The 19,659-nt window shown below is 43.7% G+C and overlaps 1 protein-coding gene across 4 annotated transcripts in view; it reads right to left on the bottom strand.

Moving 5' to 3' along the window:
- Positions 1 to 19,659, bottom strand: part of PAG1 (phosphoprotein membrane anchor with glycosphingolipid microdomains 1) — a 185,998-nt gene that overhangs the window by 78,029 nt on the left and 88,310 nt on the right. For 2 of the 4 annotated variants that reach the window (XM_025190840.3, XM_006135278.5), the window contains exon 1: positions 3,674 to 3,908. The exons of the other annotated variants lie outside the window; for them this stretch is intronic. The gene's annotated coding sequence lies outside the window, so the exon portion shown is untranslated. Of the gene's footprint in view, positions 1 to 3,673; positions 3,909 to 19,659 lie in introns of those variants that run through there. 4 annotated transcript variants of the gene reach the window in all.

The raw sequence follows: 19,659 nt of genomic DNA, 5'->3' as shown, positions 1-19,659 counted from the left end.
TGGCCTGCTTGCAAGCTCCTCATCTTTAGCCTCTTAGGCCATGGCATCATGGGTATGTTCTTTTTCCTGGCATGAAGGAAGAGGTAGGAGCCAGAGGAGGCAGAGCACATCAAGCAGGCCAGCCATGAGGGATGGCTGTATGATGGGATCTGGTCACAGAAGACTTGTTGGGGTGCTTCCTGGAATGCTAACAAAGCCACTGACACTCAGCTCCTTGCTCTCTGGGGCTTCTCAACACTCTGTCCTGCTGGGCCAGTTCATGGAATCTCCCCCAGCCAAGTCACAGAGTTGAGATCGCCCCCCCACCCGGAGGAGCAATACTGGCACTGAAATACTTCAGGTCTGAGAAAAATGACAAAACTGACTCTCTACAGGTAGGGTTACCAGGTAACCCCCCCCCCAAAATACCGGACACACTTGAACGTGGGCATGGGAGGGGGGGACGGACCAGCTGGGAGGGGGGCGGGGCTGGCTAGGAGGGAGGGGGTGGGAGGTGGGTTGGGGGCCGCGGGGCTGGCTGGGAGGAAGGGGGGGCGGGAGGCGGGGCTGATGTGGGGGGAGCCAGGGGCCACGGGGTTGGCTGGAAGGAAGGGGGCCGGGAGGCAGGGCTGGTGGAGGTCGGGGGCCGTGGGGCTGGCCAGAAGGAAGGGGGGGGCGGGAAGCAGAGCTGGTGAGGGAATCGGAGTCCAGGGGGGCTGGACGGGAGAGGGGGGGCCGGAGGAAGGGGGACGAGAAGCAGAGCTGGCGGGGGGGGAGGGGTGCAGCCACTGGCCACAGCTGGGAGTCCAATAGGCTGCAACCCCGACAGGCACTCCCTTTAGTTGCTAGTAGAAACTGGGCGGGGGTGGCTGGGAGCCACTCCCCCCGCCTGGCTTCTGCATGCAACCAGAGGCTCCCAGCGTCAATCGCGGCCCCGCCTCCTAGTTGCTCCCTCACCCACCGCCAGGCTTCCGTCCGGTGCCCAGCTGGAAATTCAGATAATACCGGACATTGCACATGTCCGGTATTATCTGAATTTTTTGACCAGACAGAGGGCGCAAATACCGGACTGTCCGGTAGAAAACCAGACTGTCATAAATCAGTAGAAAACCTATCTATAGGTGATCACCCAGACATTGAGGGAAAAACCCTTGATGGCTTTCATTTGCACATTTAAAACTATAATTCATTCCATACTCCATGGCTACGTCTACACTGGCCCCTTCTCCGGAATAGCCATGCTAATTTACAACTTTGGAATAGGGAAATCCGCGGGGGATTTAAATATCCCCCATGGATTTAAATAAACATGGCCGCCACTTTTTTTCCAGCTTGGGGAAAAGCCGGAAAAGAGCGTCTAGACTGGCGCGATCCTTCGGAATAAAGCCCTTTTCCGGAGGATCTCTTATTCCTACTTTGAAGTGTTTACTTTGAAGTAGGAATAAGAGATCCTCCGGAAAAGGGCTTTATTCCGGAGGATCGCGCCAGTCTAGACGCTCTTTTCCGGCTTTTCCCCAAGCCGAAAAAAAAGCGGCGGACATGTTTATTTAAATCCCGCGGGGGATGTTTAAATCCCCCGCGGATTTCCCTATTCCAAAGTTGTAAATTAGCATGGCTATTCCGGAGAAGGGGCCAGTGTAGACGTAGCCCATATCTCTAACTTTACATACAAGAGTGACAGATGTACCAAAATAAGATATACAGATTCAGCAGACTGAGACATTGAAATTGATAAGTTACATGAGGTATTTTGTCCAACGCATCTTCCAGTTATGCATATTGTATCCATAAATCAATTTCATAAAGCATGGAGAGTGGGGGACCATCACAGGCTGTTCTTAGCAGGGAGCAAGAAGCTGAACCAAGATTTGCTCTTTCTGTTTCTGACCCAACTCCATCTTATAGCTGCCTAGCTACTTCTATACAGGAATTACATGTGTACATCAACGGAAGATCGGACCCTGTACTGCCGACAGAATCTATTTTCAGGTACAGTATTTTCAAGTGAAAAACTGTCACCATCTCTGTCTCCTGTGGCAAAATAATATTTTCTTTTAACTCCGTAAGCCCTGGTCTACACTAGGAAGTGATTTCAAAGTAATTCCCCTTATTTCAAAATAACAGGCAGAATGTCCACTCTACCAAGCCCGTTATTTCAAAATAAGGGGCTGGTTATTTCAAAAGAATAACTCCTGCTTTCCTCAAGGAATAATGCTTCTGTCAAAACAGCACTAGTGTGGATGCTCCACTTGCTGCTATTTTGAATTAACTACAGCCCTCCCCCCCATGAGCCATTCAAAGTAATTACTCCCCAGTGATTCCTGGGGCTCTAAGTGGAGGTATTAAAGGAGCCTTCCTTGGACTAACTTCGAGGCTTGCCTGTAGCATGGAAATGCTCTTTTGAAATAGTTATTTTGGGAGTTATTATTTTGAAATGAATGATTTAAAAATAATTTCCTAGTGTAGACATGCCCTGTATATCCAGTGTGGTGACTGACTTATGGCTGGTGAGCTTGCTTTTTAGTTGGTCAGCTAGTAAAGCTAGTGCTTTTGGCAGCCTGTTGTCCAGTCTGATAGGCAATGGCTAATGTTGTCATTGTCCGCATGTTTCTACAACTTCACATACAAGGTAATGCATAGGAGCACAAAGTAGAGCGTGCCCTCTGGGCCTGGCAATGCTTTCCTAATGAAAGCTTCCAGATGTGCAACAGTTGGTGCTGCTCTGTACAATATAAAAGGAGACGTCTATTGTAAGATCTGATATTGTGAGCCACAAACTTTCTCCATTTCTGATTTCTTTTCTGTTTAAGAAATAGAGTAAGTAACAATTTTCAAAAGTCACTAGTGATTTTGAGTTTTCCAGATGTTGGATGTCCAACTTGATACGACCTGACTCAGTACTCAGCTTCCACCCTCTCAAGGCATCTCATGTTGGGCACTTAAAATTACTAGTCACTGACTTTTGATAATCATGTTCATTCTGAATTCACTAAATCAAAAATGTCTGTTTAACTCACACAGCACGAACTTTTCCAATAATGCACTTACAACTGAAACAGTCACAGAGGAGTAGAAACATAAACCAGCCACTTAACTTGTAAGGACATCAGAGGAAATACATCTGCATTACCATATAAAAATCTGCTCAGCACAATTCGCAATCTCAAAACACCAAGAGAAATACTGCTTAATAAACACAAGCTGTTTTTTTCCCTTTCTGATGCAGTATGTGGAACAAATGTTAATTTTTACCACAGTGTGGAATGTTTTATACCACCGAGAGCACCTGAAAGGTACAGAACTGTATCTGGTAACAGGCAGGGCTATTTATCCTATCTAGTGGCTATACATAAATGTAGCTCTATTAGCAAAATCCTCAGTTCACACTGCATATATACAGTAGCTACTGACTATAAAATGAAGCCTGGGAAACTAAATGGTCTTTTCTTCCTCTGATGGGAGCACATAAAGAATTCTCATTAATGGTAATGGGAGCTGCTCTTAAAAGGGGAATGGCTCTAAACTTAAATAATCCTCAATTTCTGCAAGGCTGATTATTATCAAGCTACTGTTTGTTCTAAACTGCCTATTCTTCCAAAGAATGCTGCAGACAGTAGAACTATTTTGTTTCTATTGTGTGCATTTTTAATTAATAACTAATTAAACAGAATTAACATACAAGCAAAAATATTACCTTCAACTGAAAAGGTTTCTTCATCCAGGAACCCATTTCCTTTTACCAAAGATACCATGAAAAATTATTAGCCACACAGTATAAAACTCTGTCTTCTAGTTAATTCAATTCTTGGAATTCTGATATTCTTGTCCACTCTGCTATTTTCTGATTCTGTATGCGCAGCACAGATCTCTACCATATTTGGCTGCCAAGCCTATTACAGTGAACAAACAATGACTTCTCTGTCAGGACAGAGAATGAATAGTATCACAAAGACACTCCTCTAATGTACAACCCTGTACTTTTTCCCTGTCCTTGGAACAGTTTAACTAGGATGAGAACTGATGGGAAAAACACTGGTGCATTTTTGATTGCCCAAAACTCTACTGGAAAAGTATTAGTGTATTCTACACAAAACCTTACATTTAAAGATTAAATGAAAAAAACAACAGCAAAAATACTTTGCCAACTTTTTCATGCTTTTTTGTTTCACATATGTGGGTGCACAAAATGGGAGGATTTATTAGGCATATAATTTAAGGGGCAGAAAAGGTTGTTTCAACTTCTAAAGAATAATATCTGAAAGAGAAATCTCACATTGATATAGAAATGTATGTTTAAAATAATCTGCTACACATTTTTTTTAATTGACTATGAATTCTGATCCTTTTACTAAGACTTAATTTCTGGAATAGAGTATTAATACTATGGTTTATATTAAGAGAGTCTGAAGTCATGTATCAGAAATTCTCCAAACAAATCTGTCTGTTCACTTTTTCCAAATGACATTACAATTTAATTTTTCAAGAACACATGATAGTTGGCCTTCCAGAAGTACTTTATGAGACACACTTTACCAACAATGAATAACTTTCTTAGCAGATGTTTACAGCTGTCAACATGCAGAGGAGTGTGATAATATTCTTAATGTAATACACTGTTCCCCATAAAGCTCTTCTTGTTGTAGAGGGACTGTTAGCCCCTTATTAAAACTCAGTGGGAGTTTTTGGTTGGCCAGCTCCCAGTACCAAAAGGGGAAGGGTCCATGAGAAATCAGGGCCCTGAGACTGACAGATCCCAGGGACAATGGAAAGAGGCCAACACTCCAGCTCAGCCTGATTGACAGGTTAGACAGGCCAATGAGGAAATTAGGAGGACAGATCCCATCCTCCCTGTGATCTGGGATTTTCTGGGTCTCTGTGAGAAAAGGAGAGTGAACTGAGAAGAGCAGGAGGAAGAGAAAGCTGTGTGGAGAGACAGACCTGCAGTGTCAGAGCCAGAGGCCCATACAGCCCACAGAGCGCAGACCCTGTGCTAAGAAGTAGACCTGCAGTGACAGAGCCAGGCACACACAGCCCAAGGAGTGCAGACCCTGTGCTGAGCTACAAACCTGCAGTGACCAGAGCCAAAGGGGTCAGAGAAGCAACACAAGGAACTGGAGTCTGGCAAAGCAGCACAGTCTGCAGCTTGGTGTTGTGATGGCTGGGATCAGCAAAGGGGGAAAAAGAGGCTCTGGGCAGGGACAGGCCACCAGCCAAGAGGCCCTGCAGGCCAGACTTGGAGAGGGATTGTAACTCCAACTGGGAGAGGGGTCCTGCCACCTAGAGCCTGATGCCTTGTGGTCACTGCCAGAACAAGCGTGTCCAGCATGCAGCCCCCCCTGCAGCACAGCCAGGACCTGAGAAAGAGTCCTGGGCCTATAAGGAACAGACTGTGAACTGTCCTTACACTCTGCAGACTGTTGTTTGAGATGTCCCCATGCTACAGAACAGGGCTACGTGTTCTCATGTAACCTTCTCATTTTTTCCTTATTCTTTTCTTTTTAATCAGTTCCTGTTTAATAAATTGTGTTTGCTTTGAACTGTATGAAATGATCACTGGGTCAAGAAAGCATGCAGTGTGCAGAGAGCACCCCGGAGTGGGGACACTCTAGCCCCTGCCCCAAGTGACTACAAGGTCGGGGATTAAGCCCCAGAAAACCTGGGCCCAGCCTTGTTGGGATTTCGAGGACTCTCCTACTTAGGAGAGTGGAAGGGGAACCCTCAGGGTCAGGGAGGCCTTTGGGTAAAAGAAGTGGGAGCAGGGACTCAGATCTTTTCGCTGGTCCATTTCACCGGAGTAGTATAGAAGCCAGGAAAGTTCCCTACAATAGCGGGACCATTCCCCCGCTTACATTGTCAATGAATGATGTAAACCAGCAGTCCCTTTTTAAAGTGCTGTGTAAACTTTTACCTATAAGACTAATATACAGGGTTTGACAATTAGTGTAATCTACTCGCCTGGGGCGAGTAGATTACAAGATGGCACAGCTCGGTCAGTGCATGTGTGGCGCGGTCTGCGAATGCAAAGTGTGCCGAACTGCGTGGCTGGCGAGCGGGACTCACCGCCGCTTGGTGAGCCCTGCTAATATATGTATGTATATATATATATATGTAGCTTAAGTTTCAACCAATATACAGGATATAGTGTATTCTCAGAGTTTACTTCGGTGCTTCTACATGTTCAGTCTCCCAAATCTGGAACACTCTGGGGCAGCAAAGAGCTAGAGCAGAAAGCCCTGGCATGCACTGGGGCCCCCACTGAGGAGCCTCAATCCAGGGATTCCTGACCCACTGGAATGCCCAGCTGCACCAGGGGCCACCAGTGGTTGGGGACTGCTGGGGCCAGAAATACTTGGTCAAGCCAGCAGCAGCGGAGACGGTGGTGGCAGTGGACCCCAGGGCTGAAGCTCCCCGACCACTCCAGCAGCAATGGGGCTGGCTGTCCCTGGTCCAGGGATGCCCAGCCACACTGGTAGCAGTGGGGCTGACAACAGCCAGAGAGCCCTGGCCCCAGGGATTCCTGGCTATGTCAGCAGCAGTGGGGTCTGAGGCAGCACATATTCCCTGGGGCAGGGCTCCCTTGCAGGGCAGGCAGCTGGGAAGAGGCAGCAGGCTGGGAGGCCAGTGACGGGGGACCTCCCCGGCCTGGCAAAATCCCTTGTTCGGAACTGGTCATGTCCCAAGGGTGCCAGAGGAGGCAGGGACAACCTGTACTTACTCTACTTTCAACTGAAACAAAAATCAGGCCCTGATCCTGCAAAGATGTATGAGTTTTAAAGTGCAGCACATGACTAATCTTACTGAACTCATCTGCACAGATCTTTGCAGAATCATAGTTCCGTCACAGGCACAGTGCAGTGTAGATCTCGCTTGGAACAGCTAAACTGGGATGATTAAGTGAAGCAACAGGGGTGTAATCCTTGATCCACTTAAATCAAAGGCAAAACTGTTTTGAACCCACCTGAAAAGGATTCTGGGTATTCCCATATATGGTAACTGTCTTCAACACTGTTTAAGGTTAATTTAATGTGAAGATTTTTAAATATCTAAAATTAACTGGGTCAGAATATACCCATGCAGAACTGTCCCATCCATAGGATGGTTTGGGGGGGAGGTCAGGTTCTGCAGCAGCCACCTCAACCATCCTATGAAGGAGGTCCAGGGCAGACAGGGGAATTCCTAGGAGGCCTGGTGTGGGGCGGCAACAGTCACACTCACCACAGCAGCAGGAGTCGGAGCGATCCAGAAGCTTGCTCCACTCTGTCCTGCTCTGCTACATGCCTTTCCCAGCTCACTGAACTATCTGCTTATGAAAATGGGGAGGAGAAGAGGTCTGTGTTGACAGTCCTGTATTGGTAGTTCTCCTATACACCCTGATGAGACCTTGCATACCCTAGCCTATTGCTATGTGTATCCTAGTTTGAAATTCACTGTTTTATATGTATTGAGAGGAAATGATTATTTCATAAAACTAATCTCCAGTAAAAGCATTTAGGGACCATTCAGCCAGGGTGAACCACAATTGTGGACTTGTTCCAGTTCCTGGATGAACTATGGCAACATTGCAATAATTCCCCATTCAATCATCACTAATTGGTAACTTTCTGGGGGTATGTCTACACTACAGAGTTAGTTCGAACTAACTTAGTTCGAATTAGTTAATTCAAACTAAGCTAATTCGAACTAACACGTCTAGAACTAAAAACTAGTTCGAATTAGCGTTTTGCTAATTCGAACTAGCATGTCCACATTGAGTGGACCCTGAACAGGGCTTAAGGATGGCCGGGCATCAGAGGAGGACTTAAAGCGTGGAGCAGCTGTCTCAGGCTAGCCGAGGGCTGCGCTTAAAGGGACCCAACCCCCACCCCGGACAGACAGTTCTCAGGGGTGCCCCGCTTGCAAAGCAGTCCTGGCTTGGAGTGCCTGGAGTGCCCACACTGGGCACATCACAGCACTCTGCCATCAGACCGGCTGCACTTGCCGCAGGCTGCCATCTGGGGAGAGGGGGCAATTGGGGGGCTGCAGGAGAGCTTCCACCCCCAGAAGCCCGCAGAGCCAGCCCAGTCCTCCCCATCGGGGGCTCGTACCCCATTCCTCCCTCACCTCCTTCCACTTACCCTTCCCTAGCCCCCCTTCCTGATGTACAAAATAAAGATAACGTTTCTTCCAACATTGACTCTGTCTTTATTGAACAAAACTGGGGGAGACTGGGAAAAGGAGGTGGGAGAGGGGAAGAGAAAGGCTGGGAGAGGGGAGGGCAACTACAGTGATCAGGGGTTGGGAACAGGTCCCAGATGAAGAGAGGCTACAGAGACTGGGACTGTTCAGCTTAGAAAAGAGGAGATGGAGCGGGGACAGGATAGAGGTCTCTAAAAGCAGGGGTTGGGTGGAGAGGGTGCATTCCGAAAAGTTCTTCCTGAGTTCCCATAAAGAAGGACTAGAGGACACCAAAGGAAAGGAATGGGTAGCAGGCTTGAAACTAGTAAGAGAAAGTTGTTGTTCTTGAGAAAGCAAATAGTTAACCTGTGGAACTCCTTGCTGCAGGAGGCTGTGAAGGCTACAACTAGAACAGAGTTTAAAGGGACGTGAGATCAAGTCATGGAGGTTGGGTCCACGGAGTAGTCTTAGCCAGGGGGTAGGAGTGGTGTCCCTGCCCAAGGTTTGTGGAAGACTGGAGAGGGATGGCACGAGACAAATGGCTTGGTCACTGTCTTCGGTCCATCCCCTCCAGGGTCCCTAGGGTTGGCCGCTGTCGGCAGACAGGCTACTGGGCTAGATGGACCTTTGGTCTGACCCAGGACGGCCATTGTAAGCTCAGGGCTCAGGGTCGGGGGTCTCAGTGGACCCCCTTGATTTTCATGCACATCTGCTCCTGGGTGGCGAGGCTGGCAGCTCTCCTGCCCTAGACGGCCACTTTCCTGTGCCTAGTGCGAAGATCGTGGACGAGGTCCACGATGTCTGCACTAGCCCAAGAAGGTGCCCGCCTCTTGCGGTCCCGGGCAAGCTCCCGGGAGCTGCCAGCCTGGTCCCGGGAAGAGGGGTGGGCTGGGGGACATCGGTTGGGTGGCTCTGTGCCGTGCCAGGTGCAGGGTCTGCTGGCTGGGTGCTGGCAGGCTTGCACCTGGCACCGGCACCGTAGCCAGCCCGTGCGCCTTTAAGGGGTCCGGGGCCGGGAGGGGGGCATAGAGTTTCCCTGGTGTTGGCCAGAGTGGCCACCAGGGAAACCTGGGGAGGGCTAGCCTCCCACTAGTTCGAATTAAGGGGCTACACACCCCTTAATTCAAACTAGTAAGTTCGAACTAGGCTTAATCTTCGTAAAATGAGGTTTTCCTAGTTCGAACTAAGCGCTCCGCTAGTTCGATTTAAATTCGAACTAGCGGAGCGCTAGTGTAGCGCCTATGAATGTTAGTTCGAACTAACGTCCGTTAGTTCAAACTAACATTGTAGTGTAGACATACCCTGGCAGTCTGTCAGAAGCCCTTCCACCTGTTTAGAATAGGTCCTGCTAGGCTGTCATTATGGCACCCTTGGTACTAAATTAAAAGATTTCTGGATTCTATGTACAGACACAACTCAATTCAGAACATCAGTTTGTAGACAGAAGGGAAATATTTTACCTTTTCAAAAAATAACCAGTACTTTAGGAGTAATATGAAGTAGGCCAAATCCTAACATCCTCATGCAGGGAACTTCAGAGGGACTGTAGTATTAGTGGAAAGTACATAGAAGCTAAGTAAGAATTTGCCCTTTATTGTAAAAGCATTTTTGAATGGCAAGAGTCTATCCCAAATGACCAGCGCTATTTTTTTACTTATAGCTTGACAAAGAGAATATTAAGGGATGACTTGTACAGTACAGTCTGTAAGTACCCATTTGGGAAACAAATATTTGATAATGAGCTCTTCAGTTTAGCAGAGAAAGGCTTAATTAACATGATGCAATGGCTGGGATTGGAAACAAGCCTTGAAATTAGACATGTTTAAAATTGACAGTATTTAATTTTTGGAACAATTTAGTGTTGGATTATCCATCAGTGATCATTTTTAAACCAAGACTGGTTGTTTAACTGAAACAAGTATATCCAGAACTATTTGGGGAAAGTTGCCTGGCCTGTATTATACAAAAGATCAGACTAGATTATCACAACCATCCCTTCTGACCTTAGAGTCAGTGAAAAACCCTGTTCTCAAGGGGAGTTATTAAGTTCAACCTGAGGTAAATCAGAAAATACTCAAAGCACCTGTCCTAGTCTCTACTGTTAGTGTTTTGGAGCAGGGACTGTCTCTACCAGCCCCTGGCACAATCGGGCCTATATACTGCCCAAGACCTACAAATACTGCCATAAAATGGCCACAACACAAGCATTATACACAAGAATTGCAAGTGGTGTCTTGATTTTGTTTTTAACCTTGATTTAGGAAACATATCTAATCATGTTAACTTGTTGAATTTCAGGTGTAAAAATTCTTTGTCATAATGTCTGAAATGTACAAACAATATTCCAGAGGGAAATACAGACTTAGCTGAAAGAGGAAGTGTCAGGGTTGATAGACCTCAAATCTGACCTACTTTTCCTTACAGAGCTTTATAACTGATTTCACAATTCATACATTTTTATACATTAAAAATCATCTTCAATGGGTTTTTTCCTTGTCTAAAAGCAAGAAAATGTCTCACATTAAAGAAATGCCAGGAGGCCAGTGCTCTTGAACAATCTTACAAATGGCAAGGGAAACCATACATAAATCTTACATACACTGAGATACCTTCATTGCTAGAAGCAAGGAGAATCAATTCAATGAAGAGCATATTCATGCAATGGAGACTATACCAGCATAGTGATGTTGCCATAGCTATGCTGGCATAACCCTGCTGTACAGACATAGCATATTCCAATGGAAGAGGTTTTTCCATCAGTGTAGGAACTCCATGAGCAAGGATAGCTACACTGATGGAAATATCCTTCCACTGACATAGTTGCCTTTACGGGGAAAAGAGGAGGGGGTCAGTGGACATAGCTACATTGGTTGGAGTAAGGGTTTTTCACATTCCTGATTGATTCAGGTACATAATCCCAATTTTTAAGTGTAGACCAGACCTAAGAATTGGCTAGCAAGAGTGTTGTACTGTAGGCCAGCTTTATTCTTCCCTTCCCTTTTAAACCTGTACTGTACCTGAAACTGGCAGGTGTCAGTGTTATTTTCCCTTAGTTCTTGTAAATTTTTTCTCCTTAGTGTGTAACATTTGGGAATGGCAGTAAAGCATCAGTGAGATGTCAGACATTAGATACCTCATGTTGGAGATTGCACCTTCAAGAAGGGCATCACTAAATGGCAGTCACCTGTAGGTCAAAATATTTCCCATGCACAGTCTATGAGATAGTGCAGAAGACTTCCCAGATATCTACACCTATCTCATCCCACATCAGTGGTATTTTTATCTTTATTCTGTCCTACCAGATTTTAAAACAAACACACGTGCCTATGTGCACCTAATGCTATAAGGCAGAGATACTTCTATGGAGAATTTAGTAGCTCACAACAGAAACTCAGTGTATCTTACCCAAATTGTAGTTCCCAGATAGATTTGTATTGCTAAATAATCCTTAGAGATTGAGAGCAACATTAACATAGTTTATCACATTCTTTTTTCCTCTGAATTTATGTGACCCTGAGCTATTCTGGATCTTCTCATGTCTTGCTTCCTGCTCTTACAGCATCTCCTGTGGCATATAAAAATGAGGTCATTATTCCCTAATGCAGCATGAAACTTCTATTAATTTCCAGAGGCATGGAGAATGTAGTCATGTTATGTGCAGTGTATAATATTTTTATTTCAGTTATAACAGTGCAAATTGAAAAAACTTCATTAACTTCAATATCTTAGGATTTAGACAACAGCAACTGAGATGAAAATTTCTTCTATACATTCTTTTCATGCATACTAAGAACTAAAGAAGAATTTCCCAAAGAGCATAACATCCTGGTACAAAGAGATGTTGCTTACATCTCAGCGATGTTCGGCAGGGGGAGGGAAGGAAAAAAGAGCTCTGGCACTTACTGCAAAAATGACTATGGAACCCACAAGCTTTGTCTTGTGTTATGCAAAATAATCACAGGAGCACAGTACAAATCTTTAGAATTGAAAATTCTAATGTGTTATTGGTAGGCAAATTGTATTTGATCAAATCTTATAAAAATGTAATATATTTCTTTTTCCTGACACTCTCATTCATACACTTTATGCTTACATATGCATAGGTAGAGAGATACATTATACAGCACCCAGAATAATATGCAAGCTTTAGAATTTCTTTTTTAAATGAAAAATTGAAAGATGTGGCATGTGCTGAACTTTTATGAGCAACTGAAATACGTCTGTCAAATAAAATTAAACCTTTATCAAAATCTAATTAAACCTCCCTGGGTTCCACTCTAAGCTCATGCCACTATCCATGGTACAATGTCCATACTGTTATTCTTAGTGTGCAAACAGAGCAATGCCATGTCTGTCTACCTGAGCTGGGAAGAAAATCTGCGGAGAATTGTAGATGATATTCTGTCTGGTTGGTTAGGTGTGTGAAAGAAGTGTAACGTTCTGGAAAGCAAAGGGCTATTTTAACGATGAAAATAGGAGCTTGTCTTCACTACCAGACTTCCCTGCTTTGAGAGAATTGACTGCCTATTAACTCAGGATACTTGACATGAACCTTACAGTTAGTGTAAACAGAGTCCACATTTATTGCAGGCTCCATAATTTGTAGCATAATTTACTCATGCTCCTAGTGTAAGATTCATACACTAGGAGCATGAGTAAACAGGTTATACATGTTCACTTAATTGGCAATCAATTAGCTTGAGGTAGGAAAATCTACTAATGACCTACTCTATGACTATGTCTTTACTACTAAAACATTGTCAGCACATGAACTGCTGGCTGGGGGAGTTCCTCCCCTTTTATGAGCAAGGCCCCATCCTTTCTGCCACCGGAGCTTAGACTTCTCCCACTGGCCACTGGCCTCTGGCCTCTGCCACATATTAGCACTTCCAGCCCTGGGGTGCCAGAAGGGGAAAAAGCACTGCTGCAGCCTCCCGCCCCACGCCTGGAGCAATGAGAGCGCAGGTGGTACATGGCCCCAGCCCAGAGCACCAGGCAGCGTGCAGCCCCAGCAGCCAGGCCACAAAACAGAAGCAGGAGATCTGGGGGCAGTGTGTGGGTGTGCCATACCTGGCTATTTGGGGAGGCACAACCTGCCCCAGCATATGGTACCTGCCACCCATGTACTAAAAGGTGTGTTTTCATATTGCAACTGTTATTTTGATGTAAAATCCTGATTGAAAAAAAGACACAGGTAGGGTGGGGTTTTTTTGCATTAATGTGGGTTACTTCCCAGCCAGTGTTGGTCTTGGCTAGCTACAGTCAAGGCAAAAACTATCCGTGCCTTGTCTCCATTAGGATTTTACACTGAAGTAGCTATTACAATATGAAAAAGAACACACCTTTTTTTTCTTTCAGTGAAAGACATAGCTTCAAAAAGGTCTAAGACTGCTACTGTCTCTGAGTCTTGGTGTATGGTTGAAAGTTATATTAGTATAGGTGTGTGTGTGTGTGTGTGTGTGTGTGTGTGTGTGTGTGTGTGTGTGTGTGTGTGTGTGTGTGTGTGTGTGTGTGTGTGAAAATAGTATGCTGATATAGCTTTATCATTATCGTATCCGAATTGTAACATACTCAGAGTGTAGTCTCCTGACTTCCTGAGATTATAAGGCTATAAATTTTCTGAATTATGCATTGGTAATGTAAAGTTATTGTGCATACAGATTTACATTATTTTAATTATGAACTAGAAGCACAGTAAGCATATGATTTTTTAAATTTCTAATGTAAACTTACAAGTATAGTCACAATTGACGAGAGCATTCCTGCTAATTAGTTTGTTTCTAAAAAATCATAGAACACTAGAACTGGAAGGGACCTCAAGAGATCATCAAGTACAATCCTCTGCCCTCACGGCAGGACCAAGCACCATCTAGCTCATCCCTGATAGATGGCTATCCAACCCGCTCTTAAATATCTCCAGAGATGGAGATTCTACAACCTCCCTAGGCAACTTATTACCAGTGTTTAACCACCCTGACAGGAACTTTTTCCTAATGTCCAACCTAAACCTCCCTCACTGTGATTTAAGCCCATTGCTTCTTGTCTTATCATCAGAGGCCAAGGAGAACAATTTTCTCCCTCTTCCTTGTAACACCCTTTTAGATACTTGAAAACTGCTATCATGTTCCCTCTCAGTCTTCTCTTTTCTAACCTAAACAAGCCCAATTCTTTCAGCCTTCCCTCATAGGTCATGCTTTCTATGCCCCAATAGCCTTCTTTAGTCTTCATTTTAAGAATCCCATACTCTGTTTCATTTAACAGGATGGAGGTCTTGACAGACTAGGCCTTTTTTATGTTTTCCACTTCTTAATTAGATTTCAAATCAAATCTCTCACTGGACGTATGACATTCAAATGTATTTAGATATGGCTTAAAATATTGCAAAGCTATCCATTTTCTCAAATTGTCATGGCTAACCAGAAGGAACTGTCTGAAGTAGTTGAAAATATGGACCAAATTTGATTATCCAAATCAAATTGCCAAGCTATAAAAGCACATGGGGAATCATGCTTTTTAAAAATGTCAGCTCTGATTAAAGTTATGAAATGATATGCCAATACTACTGAACAGAAGCCTATGGAAATGGAGTTGATATACTAGTAACTGATAAAATATCCACCAGAAAAGGATATTTAATGTTTAGAATGACAAATGTCATAAGGAGATGAGATGAACATTTTCCTGTTATTCCACAACACGACTTACCTTGCAGAAAAAGGAACTCTGGAATTTTGACTACTCTTTTTCATTCATTAATCACCTGTGTCACCACTCTGTCACTGAGTTTGAATTGTTCTGCACCATGTCTAATTGCTGGCTTGCCTTTCTGAATCTTGATCCTGCTAAACCTATTTTAAATGTTCTGTTATTTGGCTCTAATTTACCCCTAAATATCCTCTAAACAGTTCAGTAAGCAGTGGAAGTGTTGGTAATGTTCCTAGACAATATTAACCTTCTGGTTCAGAACCGGTCAGGTCCCAAGGTGCCAAACTAGAGAGGTTCAGCCTCCATAACTCCATAAACTCTTTACAGCACAGGCTATGTCTAGACTACAGAGCTTTTCCAGGATACAGGAGGTATCCCGGAAAAGCTATGCTGTGTCCAAGGAACACGTCTGCTTTTTTTGAACAATTTGAACACATTCTTTCATCGTCCCTGTAATCCTTGTTCTACGAGGAAGAAGGGATGTGCTGAAAGAAGAGTTTTTTTCAAAATTTGGCACCATGTAGATGGGCCAAAATTCAGAAAAGCCTCTTTCGAAAGAAAAGCAGAAAAAGATAGCAAATTGCAGTTAGTAATTTGCGTTATCTTTTTCCAACTTTTCTTTGCAGTGTAGACCTAACCACACTTAAGTGCTGAATCAAGATAGGCATAAGTCTGTTAAAAATTGCCACCTAATGGAAGACCAGGGATTTGCAAGGGGGAAAATAGTTTAGGGGAAACTGTCAACCTGGAATTAACACCACTGGATATTACCCAAGACTTTTTAACTGTGGAAAATGCATTTCAAGGAAAAATAGGATGGGTATAGTTTAACAGTTCAGTGGCTCTTGATCTCTTCAAATAGTGTAAATTCACATCTGGCAGTGAAAGCAGTTTTAAAAATCAGGGAAGCCTGATCAACCTCTTTGATCCATATCAAAATATCAATAGAACATCTATTGATCATTCAAATATTTCTGCTTTAATTCATGTGGAGAGTCTCAGAGGGTAGCCATGTTAGTCTGTATCTGCAAAAACAACGAGGAGTCCTGTGGCACCTTATGAAGTGGTTTTTACCCATGAAAGCTTGTGGCCTAATAAATCTGTTAGTCTCTAAGGTGCCACAAAGGTGTATATGATTGTACTTCAAAGTAAAAATGTGAACCAAGTGGAGAAAGCAGTCTGCTGTGGAACTTAGCATTGAAATCCAGGGTTGTGACACAACTTATGAAATAAATAATTATATTTTCCCTTGTAAATCAAGAAAAAGAATGTGCGGGCACTAAAGGGCAGTATTTTCTCTCAGATCCAAATGGTGGATCTCACTTCCAACATCTTGGCCATGATATTATTACAAAAGAAAAGAGATAAAAGCCCCAATAAATTGATTGTTGAGAAAAGATGAGTGAGGTAAAAAAGAGTCACCGTGCCTTAACCATCATGTAAAAGAAGCAGTGAGGGACAAAAAGGCATCTTTTAAGAAGTGGAAGTCCAATCCTAATGAGATAAATAGAAAGGAACATAAACACTGTCAAATCAAGTGTACAAATGTAATAAGAAAAGCAAAAAAAGATTGAAGAACAGCTAGCCAAAACTCAAAAAGCAATAGCAAAACGTTTAAGTACATTAGAAGCAGGAAGCCTGCTAAAAAACCTGTGGATCCCCTAGACGATTGAGATATAAAAGGAGCAATCAAGGACGATAAAGCCAATGCGGAGAAACTAAATGATTTCTTTGCTTCAGTCTTCACGGTTGAGGATGTTAGAGAGATTCCCAAATCTGCACTGTCCTTTGTGGGTGATGAATCTGAGGAACTGTCCCAGATTGAAGTGTCATTAGAAGAGGTTTTGGAACAAATAGAAAAACTTAATGTCAATAAATCTCCGGGACCGGATGGCATTCATCCAAGAGTTCTAAAAGAACTCAAATGGGAAATTGCTGAACTATTATCTGTGGTTTGTAACCTATCCTTTAAATCGGCTTCCGTACCTAATGACTGGAAGGTAGCTAACATGACACCAATATTTAAAAAGGGCTCTAGAGGCGATCCTGGCAATTACAGACCGGTAAGTCTAACTTCAGTACTGGGCAAATTAGTCGAAACAATAGTAAAGAATAAAATTGTGAGGCACGTAGAAGAACATAATTTGTTGGACAAAAGTCAACATGGTTTCTGTAAAGGGAAATCATGTCTTACTAATCTATTAGAGTTCTTTGAAGGGGTTAACAAACATGCAGACAAGGGGGATCCAATAGATATAGTATACGTAGATTTTCAGAAAGCCTTTGACAAGGTCCGTCACCAAAGGCTCTTGTGTAAATTACATTGCCATGGGATAAGGGGGAAGGTCCTTTCATGGATCGAGAACTGGTTAAAAGACAGGAAACAAAGGGTAGGAATAAATGGTAAATTTTCAGAATCATAGAATCATAGGACTGGAAGGGACCTCGAGAGGTCATTGAGTCCAGCCCCCCGCCCTCAAGGCAGGACCAAGCTCCGTCTACACCATCCCTGACAGATGTCTATCTAACCTGTTCTTAAATATCTCCAGAGAGGGAGATTCCACCACCTCCCTTGGCAATTTATTCCAATATTTGACAACCCTGACAGTTAGGAATTTTTTCCTAATGTCCAAACTAAACCTCCCTTGCTGCACTTTAAGCCCATTACTCCTTGTCCTGTCCTCAGAAACCAAGAGGAACAAATTTTCTCCTTGTGACACCCTTTTAGATATTTGAAAACCGCTATCATGTCCCCCCCTTAATCTTCTTTTTTCCAAACTAAACAAGCCCAGTTCATGAAGCCTGGCTTCATGTTCTCTAGACCTTTAATCATTCTTGTCGCTCTTCTCTGTACCCTTTCCAATTTCTCCTTTCTTGGATTGAGAACTGGTTAAAAGACAGGAAACAAAGGGTAGGAATAAATGGTAAATTTTCAGAATGGAGAGGGGTAACTAGTGGTGTCCCCCAAGGGTCAGTCCTGGGACCAATACTTTTCAACTTATTCATAAATGATCTGGAGAAAGGGGTAAGCAGTGAGGTGATAAAGTTTGCGGATGATACCAAACTGTTTATGATAGTCAAGACAGAAGCAGACTGTGAGGGACTCCAAAAATATCTCACCAAACTGAGTGATTGGGCAACAAAATGGCAAATAAAATGTAATGTGGATAAGTGTAAAGTAATGGACATCGGGAAAAATAATTCCAACTATACGTGGGGGCTAATTTGGCTATGACAAATCAGGAAAGAGATCTTGGAGTTATCATGGATAGTTCTCTGAAAACTTCCACACAGTGTGCAGCGGCGGTCAAAAAGTCAAATAGGATGCTAGGAATTATTAAGAAAGGGATAGAAAATAAGACACAGAATATCTTACTGCCCCTGTATAAAACTATGGTATGCCCACATCTTGAATACTGTGTACAGATGTGGTCTCCTCACCTCAAAAAAGATATTTTGGCCTTGGAAAGGGTTCAGAAAAGGGCAACTAAAATGATTAGAGGTTTGGAACGGGTACCATATGAAGAGAGGTTAAAACGACTGGGACTTTTCAGTTTAGAAAAGAGGAGACTGGGGGGGATATGATAGAGGTATATAAAATCATGAGTGATATAGAGAGGGTGAATAAAGAAAAGTTATTTATTAGTTCCCATAACAGAAGAACTAGAGGACACCAAATGAAGTTAATGGGTAGCAGGTTTAAAACTAATAAAAGAAAGTTCTTCTTCACACAGTTTGCAGTCAACCTGTGGAACTCCTTGCCAAAGGAGGCCGTGAAGGCTAGGGGCTCGTCTACACTGGCCCCTTTTCCGGAAGGGGCATGTAAATTTCATGAGTCGTCGTAGGGAAATCCGCGGGGGATTTAAATATCCCCCGCGGCATTTAAATAAAAATGTCCGCCGCTTTTTTCCGGCTTTTAAAAAAGCCGGAAAAGAGCGTCTACACTGGCCCCGATCCTCCGGAAAAAGCACCCTTTTCCGGAGGCTCTTATTCCTACTTTGAAGTAGGAATAAGAGCCTCCGGAAAAGGGTGCTTTTTCCGGAGGATCGGGGCCAGTGTAGACGCTCTTTTCCGGCTTTTAAAAAAGCTGGAATAAAGCGGCGGACATTTTTATTTAAATGCCGCGGGGGATATTTAAATCCCCCGCGGATTTCCCTACGACGACTGGTGAAATTTACATGCCCCTTCCGGAAAAGGGGCCAGTGTAGACGTAGCCTTTTAGGACTATAACAGAGTTTAAAGAGAAGCTAGATAATTTCATGGAGGTTAGGTCCATAAAAGGCTATTAGCCAGGGGATAGAAATAGTGTCTCTGGCCTCTGTTTGTCAGAGGCTGGAGAAAGATGGCAGGAGACAAATCGCTTGATCATTGTCTTCGGTCCACCCTCTCTAGGGCACCTGGTGCTGGCCCCTGTCAGAGAGAGGCTACTGGGCTAGATGGACCTTTGGTCTGACCCAGTACAGCCATTTTTATGTCCCTAGGTAATAGCTTTTATTGGACCAAGTTAACACAATAGTTTCCTAGATCTGGAGAAGAGCTCTGTGTAAGCATGAAAGCTTGTGTATCTCACCACCAGAAGCTGGTCCTGACCCACCTTGTCTTTCTAATATGCTGTGACCAACACTGCAATCAAGAAGTTGATATAACATGGCAGCTCAAAGGAGTACAAAACGAGAAACAAGCTGGTAAGAATTTTCCCTCCTTTGGTTACTCCATGATTTGATTGTATAAATTAAAGTGTAAACTCCTTATTTTAGATCTGTGAGACACACTCATCTCCTAGAGTGTTATATAAAATACTACTACTGTGCTACTTTCCTA

This window comes from Pelodiscus sinensis, chromosome 2 (genome assembly GCF_052426305.1).
Source record: "Pelodiscus sinensis isolate ZL-2025 chromosome 2, ASM5242630v1, whole genome shotgun sequence".
Classification (NCBI taxonomy): Eukaryota; Metazoa; Chordata; order Testudines; family Trionychidae; genus Pelodiscus; species Pelodiscus sinensis.
This window is presented reverse-complemented; position numbering and strand designations above follow the sequence as displayed.